This window comes from Thalassophryne amazonica, chromosome 2 (assembly GCF_902500255.1).
Source record: "Thalassophryne amazonica chromosome 2, fThaAma1.1, whole genome shotgun sequence".
Classification (NCBI taxonomy): Eukaryota; Metazoa; Chordata; class Actinopteri; order Batrachoidiformes; family Batrachoididae; genus Thalassophryne; species Thalassophryne amazonica.
In genome coordinates, this window is record NC_047104.1 from 90,073,692 (window position 1) to 90,095,906 (window position 22,215).

Genomic DNA, 22,215 nt, shown 5'->3' on the forward strand with positions numbered 1-22,215 from the left:
TGAAAATTTTACGGGCTTCACAGAGAATAAGGACTTTAACTACAGCTTTAAGGACCCCTTTAAGGACGGTCGGTGCGCCGCGCTCCGAGCTGCGACGTCGCGGCACAAACCACTGGATCATTTCTAAGCTGATGGCTCTGTGGATACAAGACCGTCGTGTGCTCTTTCTCTGGTTATCACAAGCGCTGGACATCAGCCATTTTCCGGCAGATTTCACTTTTAACAAGAGATTTTGTCATGGAAAGCTGCGCAGAGGCTTCGCGCGTCACAACCGATTCGCTGATGAAGCGACACAAAGGAACACCTCCGTTTCGGAGTGTTAGAGGACAAGTTTGGACATGCCTATCTCAGCTTTCAGTGCTTACCAGTCGAGTGAGTATAAGAGAACTTGTGGAGAGCTGGACATGTCCCAACTTGTCCTCTAACACTCCGAAACGGAGGTGTTCCTTTGTCTCGCTTCATCAGCAAATTGGTCTTGACGCGCGGCTTTCCATGACAAAATCTCTTGTTAAAAGTGAAATCTGCCGGAAAATGGCTGATGTCCAGCTCTTGTGATAACCAGAGAAAGAACACACGACGGTCTCGTATCCACAGAGCCATCAGCTTAGAAATGATCCAATGGTTTGTGCAGCGACGTTGCAGCTTGGAGCGCGGCACACTGACCATCCTTAAAGAGGTCCTTAAAGCTGTAGTTAAAGTCCTTATTCTCTGTGAAGCCCGTAAAATTTTCACAGAAAGCCAGATACATTTTTTGAATGGTTTCCAGGTGCCAGTCTCTATCAGCTTCTGAAAAAATTCTGATGGAAAAAAAGTCCTTTTCATTCTGCCATTTCCAGACAATGAAAATCCGACGGGGGGGTGGGACCACTCCTTCCACAAGGCGTGGTCACAGGCGAATGACGTCACCGACAGGCGTGGAAAAACTCACGCATGCGCACGAGGGTTCAAGCATGTCTGACGTAAAAACATATGAATGAAATCCATATAGTTTTTGAAAAAAATAAAAAGGACCGTTACTTTATGGACAGACCTCGTATATGAGACTTCTGTTATGTGTCGACGCGGGTTGACATCAGACGGAACCCAGCGCTAAGAATAACCAGAAAGCGGTTCCAATAACAAAAACAATATATTTATTTCACCCGCTAGTGCACAACAAAGTGTAAACACCAAATAGCGTCCCTCTGGTGGAGTGAAGGCTGGCACGCTCTCCAGCGCCCAAAAGGATCGAAGCCCGGCGCTCCTGGACCCACTACCACTGCCAAACACCCCCCAGGTGGACACGACAAACCGACTCTCTGCGAAGCATAGAAGAGGTGAGGTAAGTCAGCAGTTATAACTAATATCCTTCAAAAGACACACACTATCAGCAACACATGCAGGTCTGTATTTTAAGCTTTATGTAAATGAGCAGCTCTCTCACAACAGGTGGAGGATCAGTTGTCCGCACGCCACAGCAGTGAGAAGCAAGCAGCACAATTCTCATCACAATTCAAGTATACTGCGTAACAAAATACCAAGTTACTATCCACAATTAGTCAAACACTTAATCACCTTTAATGTGTGCTGACAGCATGTGTCCCTCACCCTTCCTTGCTTCACGGGCTCGATGTGTCAAACCCAGGCGCGGTCCTCAGCGTCTCACAAACGAACATCACAAGGTCGAGTTCCCGGCAGTTCTGCTTGAATCACACATGACTTAAATGCAGAACGCCATCCAATTATCTGCTTCAGCTGAAAGTCTTTAAGGTTGCATGTGAGCACCATTCACAGGTGCTGCACATGATGTTGATGAGGGTGAAGGATTCTTCAGCCAGCACCTTCTCCACAGACAAATCAGTTCTCATGCCACCTGGAGAGCAAAGAAAAGAAAAGAACACCAAAATATCCAGCCACACCCTGCAACACACAACAACTTCCAGTTTATTTTATCATCAATTATCACCCCAAGAAACTTAGTTTCATATACTCTTTCAATATCCACCCCCTGTACTTGTAACTGTACTTGTATGTCTTTATTACAATTGCCAAATAACATATTTTGTTTTACTTACGTTTAATGATAATTTATTTCTGTCAAACCACATTTTCAGCTTTCCCATTTCTGTAGTGATGTTCCTTAGTAGTTTCTGCAAATCCCCCCCAGAACAAAAAATACTTGTGTCATCTGCAAATAATACTAATTTTAATATCTTGGACACATTAAAAATATCATTTATATAAAGTAAAAAGAGTTTCGGACCCAATACTGACCCCTGTGGGGACACCACAAGCAATGTCCAAGCATGATGATGTATATTCCCCCAACTTCACAAATTGTTTTCTGTTACTCAAATAACTTCTCACCCAGTGCAACACTATTCCCCTGATCCCATACCGTTCAAGTTTATTGATTAATATATCATGATTGATTGTGTCGAAATCTTTTTTAAGGTCTATGAATATTCCAACTGAATGTAATGATCTATGGCATTTGTGATCTCAACTGATTCTAGTAATGCCAGTGATGTTGAACTATTTGCTCTAAATCCATATTGACTGTCAATAAGTAATTTATGTTTGTTTATGAATTTATCTAATCTATTGTTGAATAATTTTTCTAATATTTTGGAAAATTGTGGAAGCAAAGAAACAGGCCTATAATTTGTGAAGTGGTGTCTATTCCCAGTCTTATACAGTGGTACAACTTTGGCTATTTTCATTTCATTGGGAAATTTACCGGTTTGAAATGACAAATTACAAATACAGGTTAATGGTTCTGAAATCCCTTCAATGACCTGTTTTACAACTATCATGTCAATTTCATTTAAATCAGTAGATGTTTTGTATTTGCAATTGTTAACATCTATGATTTCTTTTTCTTCCACTGCTGTGAGGAACATTGAACAGGGATTCCTCTCTATAAGATTATTATTCCAGTCCTCAGATAACAATGAATCAGGAATCTTTTCTGCCAAGTTAGGTCCAACATTTACAAAAAAAATTATTAAAGCCATTAACCACCTCATCCATATTCTCCTTTCTGATATTGTTATCAATGAAATATTGAGGATAGCTCTGCTGTTTTGTACCATTTTTAATAATGCCATTTAATATATCTCATATTCCTTTGATATTATTTTTGTTATTATAATATCTTACTATAGTATTCCTTCCTACATACCCTTATAATATTAGTTAACTTATTTTTATATTTCTTATATCTATTTTCTGCCTACTTAGTCCTTAGTTTTATGAATTCTTTATATAGAGTATTTTTCTTTTTACATGCATTTTGTAATCCTTTCGTCAACCATGGCCGATCTTTGAATTTTTGTTTTCTACTGTATTGTTTATTGGACAGGTTTTTTTTCATATAGTGATGTAAATATTTTTTATAAAGCTCCATATGCTCTATCAACATTACCTTCACTGTATACCTCTTCCCAGTTTTGCACCCATAAATCGTACTTCAGTGTATTCTGTATTCATCTTTTCCTCTGTTCGCTCTCGACTGTATTTTAGTTTTTCCTCTGGCTGATTCCTCCAGTGGTTTCTATTATAAACAATGAAAACTGGTAAGCGGTCACTGATGTCATTGATTAGTAATCCACTCACTGTATTGTTTTCAATATCATTGGTGAATATATTATCGATTAAGGTGGCACAATGGGATGTAATTCTACTTGGCCTAGTGATTTTTGGATATAAACTCATGCTGTACATTGTATTGATAAATTCATCTGTTATTTTATGCCTGTTTGGATTAAGCAGATCAATATTTAAATCACCACAAATGAAGACAACTTTTTGATTGGTTTTTGAGGACATTCTCCCATCCAGGTCAGTGAATGCTTCAATACTAGACCCTGGTGCTCTATATATACAGCTGACTATTACATTTTTATTTTTTCCTTCACATATTTCAATAGTTATACATTCTAATAAGTTATCAATCACAACTGTCATATTTTCTACTACTTTATAATCCATGTTCTTATTCACATACACAGCCACTCCTCCTCCACTCTTATTCTTTCTGTTTACACAGTTAAATTCATATTCAGCCAGTTCAAAAATCCATTCCTTTATCTGTGTTGATCCACGTTTCTGATATAGCAATTATATTGAACGTTTTTTTAACTTGATTTAAATATACTTGATGTTATTAAAGTTTGCATACAGACTTCTGCTGTGAAATGAATTATTGATAATTTATTATCTGTTTTAATGGTCTGATTGAACTGTTCATCTGTGTATAGCAACATGTTATGTGTCGGACGCAGCTCGGAGAACCGACCAGCGTTTGAAGGACCCAGTATGAAATAAGCAGAGCACGGTACAAAGGCTAACTGAATTAATACATAACAGTGATAATACAGAAAGGTGCGGTCTGGCGTGGTGCGCTCCCAGCAGCGCTAACGGTCCGGAGCCAGAAGCTGTTTCGGACCCAAGGACCCCGCCGACACCCCCCAGGTGGCCGCAACAACCGAGTCTGTGAAAGAAGGAACCATTATGTGAGTCCACACTCTACACACAGAACACTTAAAGGTGTACAAACAGCAAACACTTCCTGGCTTGATTGCTGATCAGCTTCCAACCTGCAGGCATGGAACATCCAGTTCACAAAACTCCACCGCAGTGGAAGCTGATACATGACTAACAAACAGCTCAATACAATAAGGTGTGAGGGACACCACATTTACTGACTGTATAACTGTTAGTCACAAAATCTAACGTACCTCAGGAAGTGTGCTGACGAGCGTGAGACCTCACCCCCTCCTCTTTCACAGACTGTGCATCAAACCTGGACGTTTCTCAGCATCCGCTGCTGATGAGATGGCTCCCGAGACGACGATCTCACCCGTCTGGTCACAAGGTCGAGTCTCTGGCAAATACACACTGTGCACTCCAGTCTTAAATGCCAACATGCTCCAATCCATCCAGATGCACCTCAGCTGTGAGTCCTGACGAGTCGCAGGTGATCAGGGTGAGGTCCTGACAGCCTCAGCAACACAGCCACTCAGTCCCAAATGCACGCCACCTGGGAGGAAAACAAACAGACAAACAAACCGGCAGCCAGGCCCCCCCCAGCCATATAACAGTACCCCACCCTCACGGGAAGCCTCCCGGCGACCACACACACCTGGCCCAGGAGAAACACCCCCCTCCAGGGACCATGGCTGGAAACCGCGTCTGCGTTCGTCCTCCAACAGACTGGTTGAACTGGCTGCATCTTTGCCCTTGTTTGACAGTCTCAGCACAGGTGTGGCCAGGAGTTCCTACACCTGTGCGGTCAGCCTTTAACCAACATGAGTGATTAGTCATAACACAAAACAACCAAAACACCCCCCCCCCCCGCCCCAGGGGACCGTCCCATCAAACCCCAGGGAAGGGAGAAAAAGAAAAACAACCCACATGTAAACTCACAAACAAAAATGCCAAAATACCCCCCTCCTCCCCCCCAAACGACACGCAGGGACCAACACCCCCCAGAGGGCCACCCGCCAGCTCCAGGAGTAATAACCACGGCCGAGGGTCCCTCTGGGATCCACCGTCACCCACGGGGACTACCAGCGCCCCCCAGAGGGACCACTCGTCAACCCCAGGAGACGCCCTCCCCTCACGACCAATGGACCCAGCCCCGGCCGTCCACGGCTAGATGGACCCAACGCCTTTTCCCCCCCAGAGGACACCACAGTCAAACCCTGAGGGCGGAAACTGGGGGAGGGAAAACAAAAAAAAAACCCAACCACCCCCCCCCCCCCTCCCCTCCCGGGTGCAGAGGCCACCTGGGAAACGCCCAGCACAACCTAACTGCACCCCTCCAGCAATGCCGACACTACGGCACACCTGGCTGGAGTCAGAGGAGAAGAGAGGGCACAACAAAAAACAAAGAGAAAAAACAACCCAAATACCACCCCATCACCCCCCAGGGGACCGCTCCATCTAACCCTGGGGATGTGAAACAAAAAGAACACAAAAGAAAAAAAAACAGACCAACCACAAGTTGTTTGGGTCCCCGTTTTTCTTTTTTTTTTTCTTTTTTTTTTTGTTCTTGGTTAGCAAAGGCTACAGGGTCCACCACCCCCAGACAAATAGTGGACAACAAAAAAGAAAAGCCCACACAAAAACCAACTCAAAAAACACCCACACAAATGAACTAACACAAAACAAATCAGTGAGTTATACCGTCAAGCTCAACCAAATGGAACACACCTGTTCCTACTCCAGAGCTTGACGGTACCGTGATTCAGTCACCACAAGGGGGAACCAGAGTGCTAAAAATGAAAAAAAACCCCTTGGGCGACAGAAAAAAACAAACGAGCTGCTTTTGTGTGCGCAGCTGAGTGCAACACACAACCAAAATGTGCTCACTAACATAACGCCGGAGCTAATACAACAGACGCAGTAGTTACCTTTCTCCGGGGAAACGGGCTATGACTGTAACACAGGAAGCCCAGCGACCCGTGCTAACAGAGCTCCGCCGTGCGCGTGAACCCATTACAAACGCACTCTTGCAGCTCCCGTTGACACCTCCCATCCGGTCGGAGTGTGACGCGAAGCCGTCGCCAGTCACACTCCACCACGATCCACGGATGAGGCACAACACAGGAACACGGCTGCAAGAGAGCACAATTAGTATCCAGTAATGGGTCTCAAACACGCACCTTCCGGGCGGAGAGCCCCGCAACTGATCCGGATAACCACTGAACGTCTGCTGCCGCCTTCCCGGCGCGTTACCGTCTCTGCTAACGCTGGGTCCGTGATGTTTGGCCAGAGACTACTGTTATGTGTCGGACGCAGCTCGGAGAACCGACCAGCGTTTGAAGGACCCAGTATGAAATAAGCAGAGCACGGTACAAAGGCTAACTGAATTTAATACATAACAGTGATAATACAGAAAGGTGCGGTCTGGCGTGGTGCGCTCCCAGCAGCGCTAACGGTCCGGAGCCAGAAGCTGTTTCGGACCCAAGGACCCCGCCGACACCCCCCAGGTGGCCGCAACAACCGAGTCTGTGAAAGAAGGAACCATTATGTGAGTCCACACTCTACACACAGAACACTTAAAGGTGTACAAACAGCAAACACTTCCTGGCTTGATTGCTGATCAGCTTCCAACCTGCAGGCATGGAACATCCAGTTCACAAAACTCCACCGCAGTGGAAGCTGATACATGACTAACAAACAGCTCAATACAATAAGGTGTGAGGGACACCACATTTACTGACTGTATAACTGTTAGTCACAAAATCTAACGTACCTCAGGAAGTGTGCTGACGAGCGTGAGACCTCACCCCCTCCTCTTTCACAGACTGTGCATCAAACCTGGACGTTTCTCAGCATCCGCTGCTGATGAGATGGCTCCCGAGACGACGATCTCACCCGTCTGGTCACAAGGTCGAGTCTCTGGCAAATACACACTGTGCACTCCAGTCTTAAATGCCAACATGCTCCAATCCACCAGATGCAACCTCAGCTGTGAGTCCTGACGAGTCGCAGGTGATCAGGGTGAGGTCCTGACAGCCTCAGCAACACAGCCACTCAGTCCCAAATGCACGCCACCTGGGAGGAAAACAAACAGACAAACAAACCGGCAGCCAGGCCCCCCCCAGCCATATAACAGCAACAGCTGTCATTGATGTTTGAGAAAAAATTATTGTCCAGATCTATATCATGCTCCAAGTCCAGTAAATTAAATCCTTGTTTTAACAGTGCGATTTTATGTTTTCTGTTGATGAACTTCATGATAACAGCTCATTTATCGCTGTCATCGCTCCGGGGCAGAGGGTGGCACGCTTCAGTATTATTGAAATCCATTTCAATTCCTTTGGATTGTAGGACGTCAGCCACCTGTTCCACAGAGCTGACATCCTGCTCACTGGCCCCCCCCCCGCTGTCATCGGTCATCACCCGTGCGTATGACCGGGGTTTGATACGGAGCCCAGTGATAATGACGTCATTCATCCTGGTGTATTGTTCTAACTCCGCGACACGGTTCTCCAGGTGCACCAGACGCCAGTCCTCAGCGTTCTGGATCCGGAGAGCCTTTACCTCCTCCACCAGGTCCATGATGGATTTCTGTTGCATTTCTACAACAGAAATTTCCTCAGACAAAAAGTCCAGAGACTTCTTGATGTCATCGCCCTCCTCCGCCGTCAGTGCCTTCTTCGGACCCATTAAGTCTGAAGAAGGCGCTGGCGGCTCGAGGCCTCGGTGAATCCACGGCGATGGCTCCGCGGTGATGGTTCCACACTTCTCGTGTGCTCGTGGGCCTGTTTGGTGAATTCCGGTGCTGCTGCAGACTGAACTGGGTCTCAGACGCGACGAGGGCTGGGCTGGGAATCTGGCTCCGCCGCGGGCTTGGTTTACAGCCTCCGAGGAACTGCAGGCCCGAACACAAAGAAATAATAACCTGCACCACATATGTTGCACACATGAATGATGACATCAAGTGTGTTATGATTGGAGTTGTTTACTCGTGGGTTCTGTAAAACATGGACATTTATATTGTCTTACAAAAATGAGCAGTTCTGTCCTGCTTCCAACTCTGCCACCCGAAGCACTTCTTCAGCACTTGCAACAGAAGTGGAAGCCGCGCTTACCTAACTAGCTACTCCCCCTAGTGTCATGGTAGGGTTACTGCTCCATTTCTGTAATGCCCGACAACACAGGTCTAGAATGTATAACTGTAGCAGGATGAATGACAGAAAACAGAAAATAAACAAGATTATATAAACAAAAATAGGAAAATAGGGGGTAGCTTCTCCTTATCCTTACACTCTCTCCCCTCCAAATGTAATGTCGTCCCAACATTATGACAACACGGTGTCCTCATGCAAAGGTGCCATGCACCTAGGAAGGCTACTTCCACGTAGAGTCAGTTTACACTTTCTAAAGATGCATCACTGTGAATTCTAGTAACCCATATGGCATATATCTCCACTTAATGCCATATGCTTGCAGTAGGTGTCGACAGTCCACTGCAGCCACCGTCAGGAGTACGGGTATCTGCATCAGTACTGAGTAAGGTACTTTACCCATAGTAATAACCTCCCTTTTTAGACTTAACATGCTGTACAGTGGTAATCATAATGTGTTACCACTCATTCAAATAAAACCGTCTTAGTATTACTGAAGTTTTTAACAATAACACTCTGAATATCCTTAACAGGAAAGCAAACTTAACTTATTTTTTTCTCACTCAACATCAGATCTTAATCCTACAACATTACTCATGTGACATGATAGGCATGCCCAATTCATGGTAAGTAAACATAACTTTGGTTTTCTTTGTCTGAAAGGATATCTTTCTTGAACAGATGACTGGTGCTCATCCTGCTCAATGTCATTGCCTGCAGACTCGTCAGACTGGTGGGTTGATGACCTCTCAAAGCTGTGTGACTCCATCCACTTCTTCCTGCTGGTCAGCTGGTACTCTGAATCAGTTCCATCATCCAGGCCGTCTGCTCCGACTTCTCCAGCCGCTGGATCAAACCCTGACGCTTCTGTCTGCTGAGACTGTTTCACCTGTTCTCTTTCATCAGCTTGCCATCGGATTCCTCTCCATTCATCCTTATCCCCTCCGAGCTGCATTCTTGCTGTGGTTCTTCGTGATGCCATGTGTTGATTTTCTTTTTCCTTTTTCCTTGGCTCACAGGCGAGTCCACCTTCTCCACCGGCAGGAACTCACATGGCAACAGAAGGTTCTGATGCACCACTTTTGTTTGTCCTCTTCCATTCTCTGGCTTGATCTCATACACTGGACTGTCCTGTGTGTCTGTTCTGTGTCACAGTGTACACCTGGCCTCCCAATATGACCTTAGTTCCCAGGCCCTCCTCTCCCTGTTTCTTCTTCTTTGCAGGGCTGTGTCTGAGGCTAGCTTGTACGCAGCATCCATCCGAGCTCTCCCATTTCTCTGCATAATCTCTGTGGGATGAGCCCTGATCTTTCACTTTGAGGCCAAACATTAGGTCAATAGGGAGTCTGGGGTTCCTTCCAAATAAGAGAAAGTAAGGTGCGTAACCAGTAGCCTCACTGCGAGTACAGTTATAGGCGTGGACCACCTTGGCCAGGGATGCTTTCCAATCTGCTTTTGCTGTCTCTGGGAGACTTCTGAGCATAGCCAGCAGTGTTCGATTAAATCTTACGACCTGGCCATTGCCCTGCGGGTGGTAGGGTGTGGTTCTGGACCCCTTGATTCCGCTGTATTCCTCCAGCTTGGCAAAGAGTCTGTTTTCCCACTCCTTCCCCTGGTAAGCATAGCCAGCAGTGTTCGATTAAATCTTTCGACCTGGCCATTGCCCTGCGGGTGGTAGGGTGTGGTTCTGGACCCCTTGATTCCGCTGTATTCCTCCAGCTTGGCAAAGAGTCTATTTTCCCACTCCTTCCCCTGGTTGTGATGCAGACAAGTCATGAATCCAAATCTCAGCACGAAATCTCCCCAGATCTTGTCGGCAGCCGTTTTAGATGATTTGTCTTTGCAGGGGTAAGCCTGGGCAAACCGTGTGAAGTGATCCATCACAACAAGGATATATTCATATCCTCCCTTACACTTCTCTAAATGTAAATAATCAATGGAGAGCAGTTCAAATGGGTACGGGCTGACGATGTTAATTAGGGGAGCTCTGGTTGACCTGTTGGGATGCTTGTTTTTTAGACAACTGCACACCTGGGTGACATAATGTTCCACATCCTTCTGCATGTGGGGCCAGTAGAAGCGATCTCTAACCAGAGTCAGTACCCTCTCTACTCCTAGATGGCCCATTTCTTCATGCAGTTCCTTATACACCAGGCGATGAAACTTCTTTGGCAGGAGGAGCTGTGACTGACTTGCGGTTTTCCTGTACAGGAGACCATCATCATCAATGTGCAGTTTCTTCTTTTCCCTCACCAGAATAGCTATGTCCTTGTTACTGGCCCATTTTCCAGCTTTTGGCCAGTTGTTGGAGAGGACATACTTAAGTATTTTGCCAATCACTGGATCTTGTTCTTGTGCCTGTCTCAGGGTCTCCTTTGGGATTTCCAATCCAGACAGCTTCACTTTCTCACTCTCCTCTGCTAACACAGTTGAGACTGTCAGGGGACACAGCCAGGGGTCACCTTCTTCCATGTGCACAGCGAGAGCCTGTGTAACGCTGCCCATCACTTCCGGTGTCACTGACTGGCTGCAGGCCTGCATGTATTGTTCTATATCTAGTGGCATCAGCATCTCTGTTAGCGAGACCTGGCTGGTATTTGATGGAGAACTGGAAATCAGCAAGCTCAGCTACCCACCTGTGCATGGTGGCATTCAACTTGGCTGTGGTGAGTACATAGGTGAGTGGGTTTGTTGTCATTATAGACTGTGAATGGTGGAGAGTAGTAAAGATAGTCTCTGAACCGCTCACATATGGCCCACTTGAGGGCCAGAACTCCAACTTGCCCGAATGTAGGTGGTAGTTTTTCTCCGGGGCAGTTAAAGTCCTGGACCCATATGCAATCACAACCAGTTGTCTGTGCTGTCTCTGGTAAAGCACGGCTCCGAGCCCCTCCTGAGAAGCATCACAGTGTAGGATGAATGACTGCTCATAATCAGGATATCCAAGGACTGGTGGCTCGGACAGGAAATCAATCAGCTGACATAAACTTGTTGATGTTCTGTTGACCACTGCACTGGGTGTGATGAAGGCAATTGCCCCCCTTTGTTTTGTGTCTTTTTGTCTTGTTTTATTTGTTTGTGCTTTCCCTTTACTGTCTTTTTGGGTGGAGAGAAGGTTGTACAGGGCTTTGCTATGCGTGAAAAGTTTGGAATGTAATTTCTGTAGTATGAAATGATCCCAACAGTTTTCTGACATCACCAATCATGGTGGGAGTTTCTCTGTTTCAAAGCCTGGACAGGGGGCAGGTTCAGCAGGGTCCATAGTGTGACCATCTTTGGTGACCAATCTTCCCAGAAATCTCACCTGATTTTTGAAGATCTCCACTTTTTTTGGTGTTAACTCCGTGGCTCTGGTAACGCTGCAGGACTTTTATCAGATCGTCTACGGTCTTTCAAACATCTGCGAGTGGACTAAATTATCATCCAAGTAAGGAAGACAGATTTCATCACGCAGCCCCACCAAGCACTCCTCCATTGACCTCTGGAACTCTGCGGGGGTTTCAAATGGGACCAAATGGGATTCTCACCCACTCATACAGTGGGTGTAATAAATGCAGTGAGAGGGCGACTTGACTGTTCTAGGAAGCCCTGGTGATATGCCTTGCCTTGGTCCAAGACCAAAAACCAGGCACTACCCTTCAAGGTGTTGAGCATGTCTTGTATGCGCGGGATTGGATGGCGATCAGGGATTGACTTCTGATTTAATTTTCTGTAGTCACAACACAACCTGAGGCTTCCGTCTTTTTTCTGCACACACACAATGGGACTAGAATAGGAAGATTTGGACTTAGCTGTCCAGCCTCTATTTAACAGATCTTCCAGGTATTCTTTTACCTCTTTGTGGAGTGGTTTTGGAACTGAGACATAAGTTCGCCTTACTGGAGTGGGGTCATTGAGGCGGATCTTCAACTGCAGAGAAGGTATGTTGACCACATCATATTCATCTCGAGCAAATGCATTACTCTCCTCTTTCAGTGTTTAACTTCCTGCTGTTGCACTGGGGAAAGATGGGAAATAGGGACTGGTGGATCCCAAGCGTCCTGGCAGTTGTTTTCATGTGCTTGTCCAGTTCTTGCTTTTCAGCTGGTGGAGTGGATACTTCACTTGTGAGGGGCACTTCCCTTTGTAGCTGACTTATATCCACCGGCCTAGTGGCAGCTGGGTAGATAGTTTTGACCATCTGGGTTTGTCCGAGCACAGTTCTGGGTGGCAATCGGATGTCATGGGCTGTTATTTGTGATTGGGATGGTGAACCGGGACAGGGGACCCCTCTGTAAACTGACTACACTCTCTTTGAACTGTAATCCCTCTGGTAACTGGAGAAGTGAGTCGGGCTCAATCAGGACATTTTGGCGATCTGGAAGCAGGCCTGCTCTTACACTACACTTTACAGCTTTTATTTGACCAGCTGGAATATTGGTGAGCTCCCTACCTGTTTTCACTGTACCTTGCCCTACTCTATCCTCTCTGTTTGTCATCACTTTTAAGAAAACTTCGGTCTTCTTACAGTCAACAGAAAACGCTGTGCTGACTGCTTCTGTCACTACATGTGGTGGTTCTATGCCTCTCTCCAATAGGTACTCAATTACATTGAACCCAATAATTGGTTCCTCAGCCACCCCCTCTTCATGAGCAATGAAAACTGGCACTAGCAGCTCCATCTGTGTGGTCTCATTTGTAGGGAGTCTGAACTTGATTTCAACCCACCCAGAGAAAGGGATTGGTGTCTGGTTCACTGCCCTCCCATCTAAAGTACCTGGCCCCAGGATCTCAGATACTTCTCACTGTAGTAGGGGAATGTGCTGTTGTCTCCACTTCTCATTTATGAGGCAGACCTGTGACCCATGTCCCACAAACTCTTGTGTTCACTCCCTCCAACTCGCATGTTATCATATATTTCTTTCCAACAAGATTTAGGAGTTGCGCTCTTTGTTTTGGGGAGAGAAGACTGACACAGACAACTTCCTTCTCTTTGTTATGTGTGTGCTAGCAGCTTCCTTTGCCTCCAAGTATTTAATACTGTCTGTGATAATTTCAAACATTTTGGGCTCCCCCTGCTGGGGTCCAGGAACTACAGCATTTGCAGTGCTAACTGACATGTTGATTCATTCTGGCCTTTCTGTCGGCTTCTTCCTGACCCACATCCCCTGGACAGGTGACCACTCTGTCCACATTTAAAGCAATGGTCACAGTCCTCTGCTCTTGGCATCCTGACAAGTTTTGCAGCTGGGTCTCCTACTTGGACGGGGCTGGGAGATGCTTTATGTGACTCTTTAATAGACCCTTTATTTCAGTAATTTCCTCTTTAATTTACTGATGATGTCCAGAAGCTCTGATTCTCTAGTAGTGTTGGTTGGTCTTTATCACTTTCTCTTTTGACAGTGTGGAGAATTGTTCACGCCCCCCAACTGCACCAATGGACGCTTCTTTTACTGGTTGCACATCTGCTCTGATTTCCCTTAGTTTCAGTTCTCTGCTGCTCTTTTTGAACTTCTGTTGCCTCTCCCACTCAGACTGGCAGCGTCATTAATCTTAGCAATCAGAACATCATCAGTCACTGTAAGATCATCCAGATAACTCTTGATTTGGTGTTTAATATTTTCACTGCCTAGGCCTGTATCCACAGCTCTCAAGAACTTTCTCTGTATGAATTCAGGACTATATGCTTCAACCGCATCTGGCCCTCTCGAGGCTGCCAGAAGTCTCTCTTTTAACTCAATAGCCCAGAATAAGAAGTTCTGTGGGGACTCATTACTTTCTTGTGAGACATTTATCAGTCGATCATAGAGGCCTGTGGAGGCATCCTCTTTGTAGTGTCCCTTTAAAAAGGTACGAAGCTGGGGTATGGTGAGGTCTGTTTTGAGTTCTAATGTATTACAAAGGCTTAAGCCTGGGCTAATGGCTCTGACCACAGCTTCAATAATTTCTGCCTCACTGTGTTTTTTCTTAAGCCCCATTTCAATTTGATGCATCAGGTGGGATAAGACAGTTTGTCTCTCGGCCCTTTTCTCCAATTTGTCCATTGATTTTGAATTCCCTGCGTAACATTATCTCAGGGGGCTGGAGAACTGATAGAGTTGTTGGAACAGTCCATGGATTGGGCACCTGGGAGGGAATTTGGTTGGTCAGTTTCGCCACCTCTTTCTCCAATTTCTCTGTAGAGACCTGAAAACTTAACTGCAGTGTGGCATACTGTTGGTGTAGACTGGCCAAAGCTGCAGCATCATGACTGGCTTTACTCTCATCCACCTGAACTTTGGCATTCTTTTCCTTTAATTATTTCGCATGTTACTAAGCGGACAAGGAATGCATGGGCCACCTCATCATCTTCAGTCTCTATGGCAGAATCGACTGCTTCACTTATTTTTCTGATCAGCGTGTGCTTCTTGGTCACTCTGTCAGTGGAGATTTTAGCTTGCAAACACACTTCCTGTAGCTGTTCAACCTTCAACTGCACGAGGATCCCACTCAAAGTGTCCTGCAGTTGCTCCAGCTCGGTCTCCATCGCCGTCTCACGTGTTGAAGCTCCACTTTCACTGCTTCACAGTAGCACCGCCGATCCCACTTCTGACACCAGTTTTTGTTGCACACATGAATGATGACATCAAGTGTGTTTATGACTGGAGTTGTTTACTCGTGGGTTCTGTAAAACACAGACATTTATATTGGGTTACAAAAATGAGCAGTTCTGTCGTGCTTCCAACTCTGCCGCCCGAAGCACTTCTTCGGCACTTGCAACAGAAGTGATATTACAAACATGACCAGAAATGACATAACAGGTATGGACACTAGTTTAAACCACTAACACATACTTAACTAAATTACATCTTATTGGCTGGAGTTCTAGTCTAGCTTTACTATTTTACTTACATTTAGGCACAATGGGTTTATATAATCACACTCAGGGAAACCCCGTGGATGTTCTTATTAACCCGCAACAGTTAGCTTTGCTTAGCTTAGCTGCTACTTTAATCTCTCTTAGCCACGTCACACACACATAATAGGCACTTGGACATTCTTTCAAAGTTGTTTAAATGGCCTTCTGCTTGCAATCAGAGAAAGGGCACCAAAAATGCAACAAAATGACAGCTCATTTGTCAAAATCGGATAAATAACACCAGAGATATTGAGATTTGAAGGGGTCATTTTCGTGCCCTATTTTCTAAGCTTATTTACATTACAATAGAGGAAAAAATTGTGTCAAATAATAGGAATTTCTGGCTGAAAGGAAAGGTAGATTATGGAGTCATTTTTGATCAGGATATGTCATTCAAAGCACATATTAAACAAATATGTAGGACTGCTTTTTTGCATTTACGCAATATCTCTAAAATCAGAAAGGTCTTGTCTCAGAGTGATGCTGAAAAACTAATTCATGCATTATTTCCTCTAGGCTGGACTATTGTAATTCATTATTATCAGGTTGTCCTAAAAGTTCCCTAAAAGCCTTCAGTTAATTCAAAATGCTGCAGCTAAAGTACTGACGGGGACTAGAAGGAGAGAGCATATCTCACCCATATTGGCCTCTCTTCATTGGCTTCCTGTTAATTCTAGAATAGAATTTAAAATTCTTCTTCTTACTTATAAGGTTTTGAATAATCAGGTCCCATCTTATCTTAGGGACCTCATAGTACCATATCACCCCAATAGAGAACTTCGCTCTTAGACTGCAGGCTTACTTGTAGTTCCTCGGGTTTGTCAGAGCAGGTTGGGAGGCAGAGCCTTCAGCTTTCAGGCCTCTCCTGTGGAACCAGCTCCCAATTCGGATTAGGGAGACAGACACCCTCTCTACTTTTAAGATTAAGATTAAAACTTCCTTTTTGAAAAAGCTTATAGTTAGGGTTGGATCAGGTGACCCTGAACCATCCCTTAGTTATGATGCTATAGACTTAGACTGCTGGGGGGTTTCCATGGTGTTTTTTTATTCACCTCTTTTTGCTCTGTATGCACCACTCTGCTTTTAATCATTGGTGATTGATCTCTGATCTCTTCCACAGCATGTCTTTTCCTGATTCTCTCCCCTCAGCCCCAACCAGCCCCAGAGAAGACTGCCCCTCCCTGAGCCTGGTTCTGCTGGAGGTTTCTTCCTGTTAAAAGGGAGTTTTCCTTCCCACTGTCGCCAAGTGCTTGCTCATAGGGGGTCGTTTGACCGTTGGGGTTTTTCTGTAATTATTGTATGGCTTTTGCCTTACAATATAAAGCGCCTTGGGGCGACTGTTTGTTGTGATTTGACACTATAAATAAAATTGATTTGATTTGATTTGTATGTCACGTGACATGGATTATACATACCATTTGTGTTGCATTGCATTTATAGTGCAAATTTGGTTCCATACGTTGGTACCATTGCACACACACACACACACCTACACACAGACATGCACCTACACACGCAGACACACACCATGCGCACACACAATGCGCACACACACACAATGCACATACACACAAAACAAAGAAACGACATGAAGTTTTTATGGAACTAAGAAATCAGTGCACAGCATTACCGGACTACACGTCACAATTTGGACTCCTATTTAAAGTTCATGTTGGACTTTAGCAGTAATGGAACTCCAAAATGTAAGTCCCTTTTCTGTGTTTATAAATTATAAAATATCAAATGACAAGGATCTATTTTAGCCATTATATAAAACAAATAATGAATGTTTTACATTCTTTCAATGGAATGAATATTCAGTGAAATTTACCATTCAACGTACCTTTGAACTGGGCTTCGCCTCCTTGTGATATGTTCCAGCTGTCACCTCATGAAATATTTGTACCATTGAACTCATAAACATTCATTATTTGTATATTGGTACATATACGAGTGAAGCGACACATAGCGGCGTGAAGCTCACTCATGGAGTCCTAAACAGGAAGTGCCAAATTCACAGTAAAACAGTAAATGTTCAAATGTCAAACACTTCCTGGATTGACAGACGAAATCCCGTGGAATCTCGCGGGAACTCAGTGGCAAGCTCACACTCAAACAGGAAGTGCCAAATTTTCAGTCACAGTGAAACAGGAAATGTCAATGTTGAACACTTCCTGGCATGGGTGGAGCTAGAGCGGAGGCCATGGTTTCACTGGACTCCCCTGAAATCTGACTGGACATGGCACCACACATCTGGTTGAAAGAGCTACATTTTGAAATCAGTGAGTCACACTTACTGCTAGGTTCTTCCTGACTGTAGTTGCTGTTGTGTACCACAAAAAGTTCTAATCCACCTTAGTAGAAGAAGAAAAATGTTTGCGTCAGATTTGACCTGTACACACTTATTTGAACTATGGACTTCTAATCACACCAAACTTATGCTGGTGAGTAAAAACCATATTTTAAGCCAGAAATGAGGTCCAGGTGGTTAAAAGCAGCATTTCTCCTTTAATTCTGGTTGTCTTATATACACGTTTAAGCTAACAGACAGCAGCTGGTTCATGCTCTGTTGCCTTATTAGTGCAGCAGATAACTGAAACAATCCTTCAAATGGTGATACAAGCATCAAATTCAGCACAAATACAGCTTAGACATTACACTTTTAAAAGAAAAACGACTGGCAACATGAATTTTCAATAGGCAGCCAGGTAGGGGTCAATTAAAGAATTACACAGGGGTCAAAATTTAAAAATGCTCCAGTAAAATTGAAAACTACAATTTCAGTTTGTACAGGGTCAAAAGGTAAAGAGTTGCTCTAATTTTGGTAAAAAGTGAGGTAAATTATTGGTTGAGTGCTGAATGCTTGTTCTCCAAAGTAAAGGTCAACAAGGTCAATGTCCATTGGATTCTGTGACATGTGACATGTTACCCTGTAACATGAACTAAGCATGACACATGATGCAAGCTGTTACTTTTTAAAACCCGATTAACTCAACCAATAATTTGCATAGTTTTTACCAAAATTGGAGCAACTTAACTTTTCACCCCTGTACAAACTGAAACTGACCCCATTTTTGCTGTTTACCTCATAACTCCATAACATTCAGACACAGATTGTCCAAACTATACCTTTTGGAATTTTTATGATCAGGCAAAATTATCTTCCTTAACTCAAACTGAAAGCAAATCTCTACAACTTGATATAAATTACTGTGTAGGCTCTCAGTTGTCCAGGTGGTTTCCATAGTAGAGAATTTTGTTGCACCACCTCTGGCTTTTATAACAGCTTGCAGTCTCTGAGGCATGGACTTAATGAGTGACAAACAGTACTCTTCATCAATCTGGCTCCAACTTGCTGTGATTGCTGTTGCCAGATCAGCTTTGTGGGTTGGAGCCTTGTCATGGACCATTTTCTTCAACTTCCACTAAAGATTTTCAATTGGATTAAGATCCGGACTATTTGCAGGCCATGACATTGACCCTATGTGTCTTTTTGCAAGGAATGTTTTCACAGTTTTTGCTCTATGGCAAGATGCATTATCATCTTGAAAAATGATTTCATCATCCCCAAACATCCTTTCAATTGAAGGGATAAGAAAAGTGTCCAAAATATCAACGTAAACTTGTGCATTTATTGATGATGTATTGACAGCAATCTCCCCAGTGCCTTTACCTGACATGCAGCCCCATATATCAATGACTGTGGAAATTTACATGTTCTCTTCAGGCAGTCATTTATAAATCTCATTGGAACGGCACCAAACAAAAGTTCCAGCATCATCACCTTGCCCAATGCAGATTCGAGATTCATCACTAAATATGACTTTCATCCAGTCATCCACAGTCCACGATTGCTTTTCCTTAGCCCATTGTAACCTTCTTTTTTTCTGTTTAGGTGTTAATGATGGCTTTCGTTTAGCTTTTCTGTATGTAAATCCCATTTCCTTTAGGCAGTTTCTTACAGTTCGGTCACAGACGTTGACTCCAGTTTCCTCCCATTCGTTCCTCATTTGTTTTGTTGTGCATTTTCGATTTTTATACATATTGCTTTAAGTTTTCTGTCTTGACGCTTTGATGTCTTCCTTGGTCTACCAGTATGTTTGCCTTTAACAACCTTCCCATGTTGTTTGTATTTGGTCCAGAGTTTAGACACAGCTGACTGTGAACAAACCAACATCTTTTGCAACATTGCGTGATGATTTACCCTCTTTAAGAGTTTGATAATCCTCTCCTTTGTTTCAATTGACATCTCTTGTGTTGGAACCATGATTCATGTCAGTCCACTTGGTGCAACAGCTCTCCAAGGTGTGATCACTCCTTTTAGATGCAGACTAACGAGCAGATCTGATTTGATGCAGGTGTTAGTTTTGGGGATGAAAATTTACAGGGTGATTCCATAATTTATTCCTCAGAATTGAGTGAGTCCATATTTTTTTCCCTCTGCTTGGTCTAAAAAGTAACCGTTACTGACTGCCATAATTTTTTTCCTGATTTCTTATAGTGTTTCTTAAAGCCAGAAAGTTGCCATTTGAAATTACTTTAGTTTTGTGTCATGTCTGTGATCTGCTTTTTTTCTACAAAATTAAACAACTGAATGAACATCCTCCGAGGCCAGTGATTCCATAATTATTGCCAGGGGTTGTACTAGTTTACTAAGGTGCACCTAAATATCTAAAAAAAAGAAAAAAAAAAAGAGTAGAGCCACTTAAGTGCCTGGTCTTGAGAACCAGGGATGGTAGGTTGAAAAGCTTTTTATCCCATGGGATCTCTCCCTACCCACCTATGCAGCTCAAGAATGTGGACAGCATGTATATAATGACATTTACATGACAATTTTATGACAATATTGAGATACGATAATTTGGCCATATTGTACAGCCCAACTGTCAACTAGCTACAAACTTGAATATTAATTTACATCTACATTTAAAAATGCTTAAAGTGGCAGGGGGTTAAGAGGGCTGTAATTAGGGGAGTCAGCTGAAAATGCACAAAAAGAAAAATGTTTAAAAAGGTGGGGAGTATGGGGGGCAGAGGCCCTCCAGAAGATGAAAGACAAAATAAGGAAAATGCTTAAAAACATGGGGGGTCTCTGGGAGCCCCCCCGCCAAGAAGCTGAAAGGTTTTTGCCATTCACATGCTCCCCTGTCATGCAGTCTGAAGAACCTAAATGTCATGGTGAGATGCTGCCAAGCTTCGCTCATTCATGTCCGCAACATATGCATATTAGTACAAATATGTACTAACACTAGTTAGTTCATATTATCCAACTGTCAAAAAACTGACTCATTGGATTGGATTCCATCTAATAAATATATGGTCTCGACTCAAATTACATTATCTTGCATGGATGTGTTTTATTTGAGTTGGGGCTACATATATTTATTAGCTGGAAATCCTGCACATAATTGAATTGAGTGTGTGTACTCGCAGAAAGTGTAATACACCATTTTACCTGTACTTTGACCTGAACGTTTACAGGTGATCTGCATGAGCATCCCACGTATGTTACAACAATTTGCTAATGGCAAAAATGCTTTTGAACGATTTTGGATGTATATTTTTACGATGTCAGACATTGCTAAACTTATATGTATATCTGCTATTTTTCTTTGAATAGTTGCGTTATGGTGTTGCACGGCGATTCATTGCTTTCTTGCAGTTATCAGAAAATAAGGACCTTCTGGAACAGGAATAGGTAACCTAGGTGTGATTTGTCGTGGAATTCGATTTTTGATTTGTTTATTCCATTTCTATATCCACATTTCATGCTCATTTGCAATTTTTTGCACCATGCGTAACAAGTGCTGATGCCATTTTTGTTGTTTACAACCAGTGAGCTGAACTGGAACCAGGGAGCTACTAGCTGCCAGAACTAAAGGCGGATGAAACCAGAACAACTGGTAATTGGCGAAATGGGTCATTTTGCTTATATTACACCCAAAACAAGTATTGATGAGATGATCAGGTCTCACCATTAAATAATCAAGTTACTTAAGTACTATATAAAGCTATATGACAGCATTAGAAGCCCCAAACTCTTGATAGAACAGCGATGGAATGGCGAAAGGATGCTTGTGCAGTGTGGGTAAATTTTCTACTCTGCGACCTGCTATTCCGGCGATTACTGCTAATTGGTACAGTAAAGAGATAAGTTTGTTTTTTACCAGAGTGAAGTTGGTTACCAGTTACTAGTTACTTCTTCAGACACTTATTTGGCAAAAAAAAAAAAAATATGAATGACATCCAATGGATCCACAGAGATGTGTAATATAGGAAATCTGACTGACATTGTGAATACCTGTCTAAATTTCTGTACAGTTCAGTCCAGACACTTATTCTGCCAAAATTTATTTTTTGGGGGGTTTATTTTTAGGTGAGAGTGGCATATTTTGCCCAAAACCTTATTACTCATGTCATTGCATCAAATGATTACCATTCTGACCAAAAAATAAACTTTTTTTTTTGTCCAAATAAGTGTCTGGACTGCACTGGACGGAAATTCAGACATTCACAATTTCAGCCTGCTTTTCGAGTGTAACCCAATTTTTTCAGTCAAAATCTATATTACTCATGTCACTGGACCAAATGAATACCATTCTGACCAAAAAATGAACAAAAAATATTTTTGGCCAAATAAGTGTCTGGACTGGACAGAAATCCAGACAGATATTTGCAATTTCAATCTGATTTTCAATGGTACTGCCATATTTTTTG

General features: G+C 43.5%; 1 long non-coding RNA gene across 1 annotated transcript; it reads right to left on the bottom strand.

The window, feature by feature from the left end:
- Positions 1 to 204: 204 nt before the first annotated feature.
- LOC117502561 lies at positions 205 to 8,534 on the bottom strand. The gene is made up of 3 exons (XR_004558356.1): positions 8,396 to 8,534; positions 3,918 to 3,920; positions 205 to 216 (listed from the first exon to the last, which is right to left on the bottom strand). It is a non-coding gene; the product is annotated as an uncharacterized LOC117502561 (long non-coding RNA).
- Between the last annotated feature and the right edge of the window lie 13,681 nt (positions 8,535 to 22,215).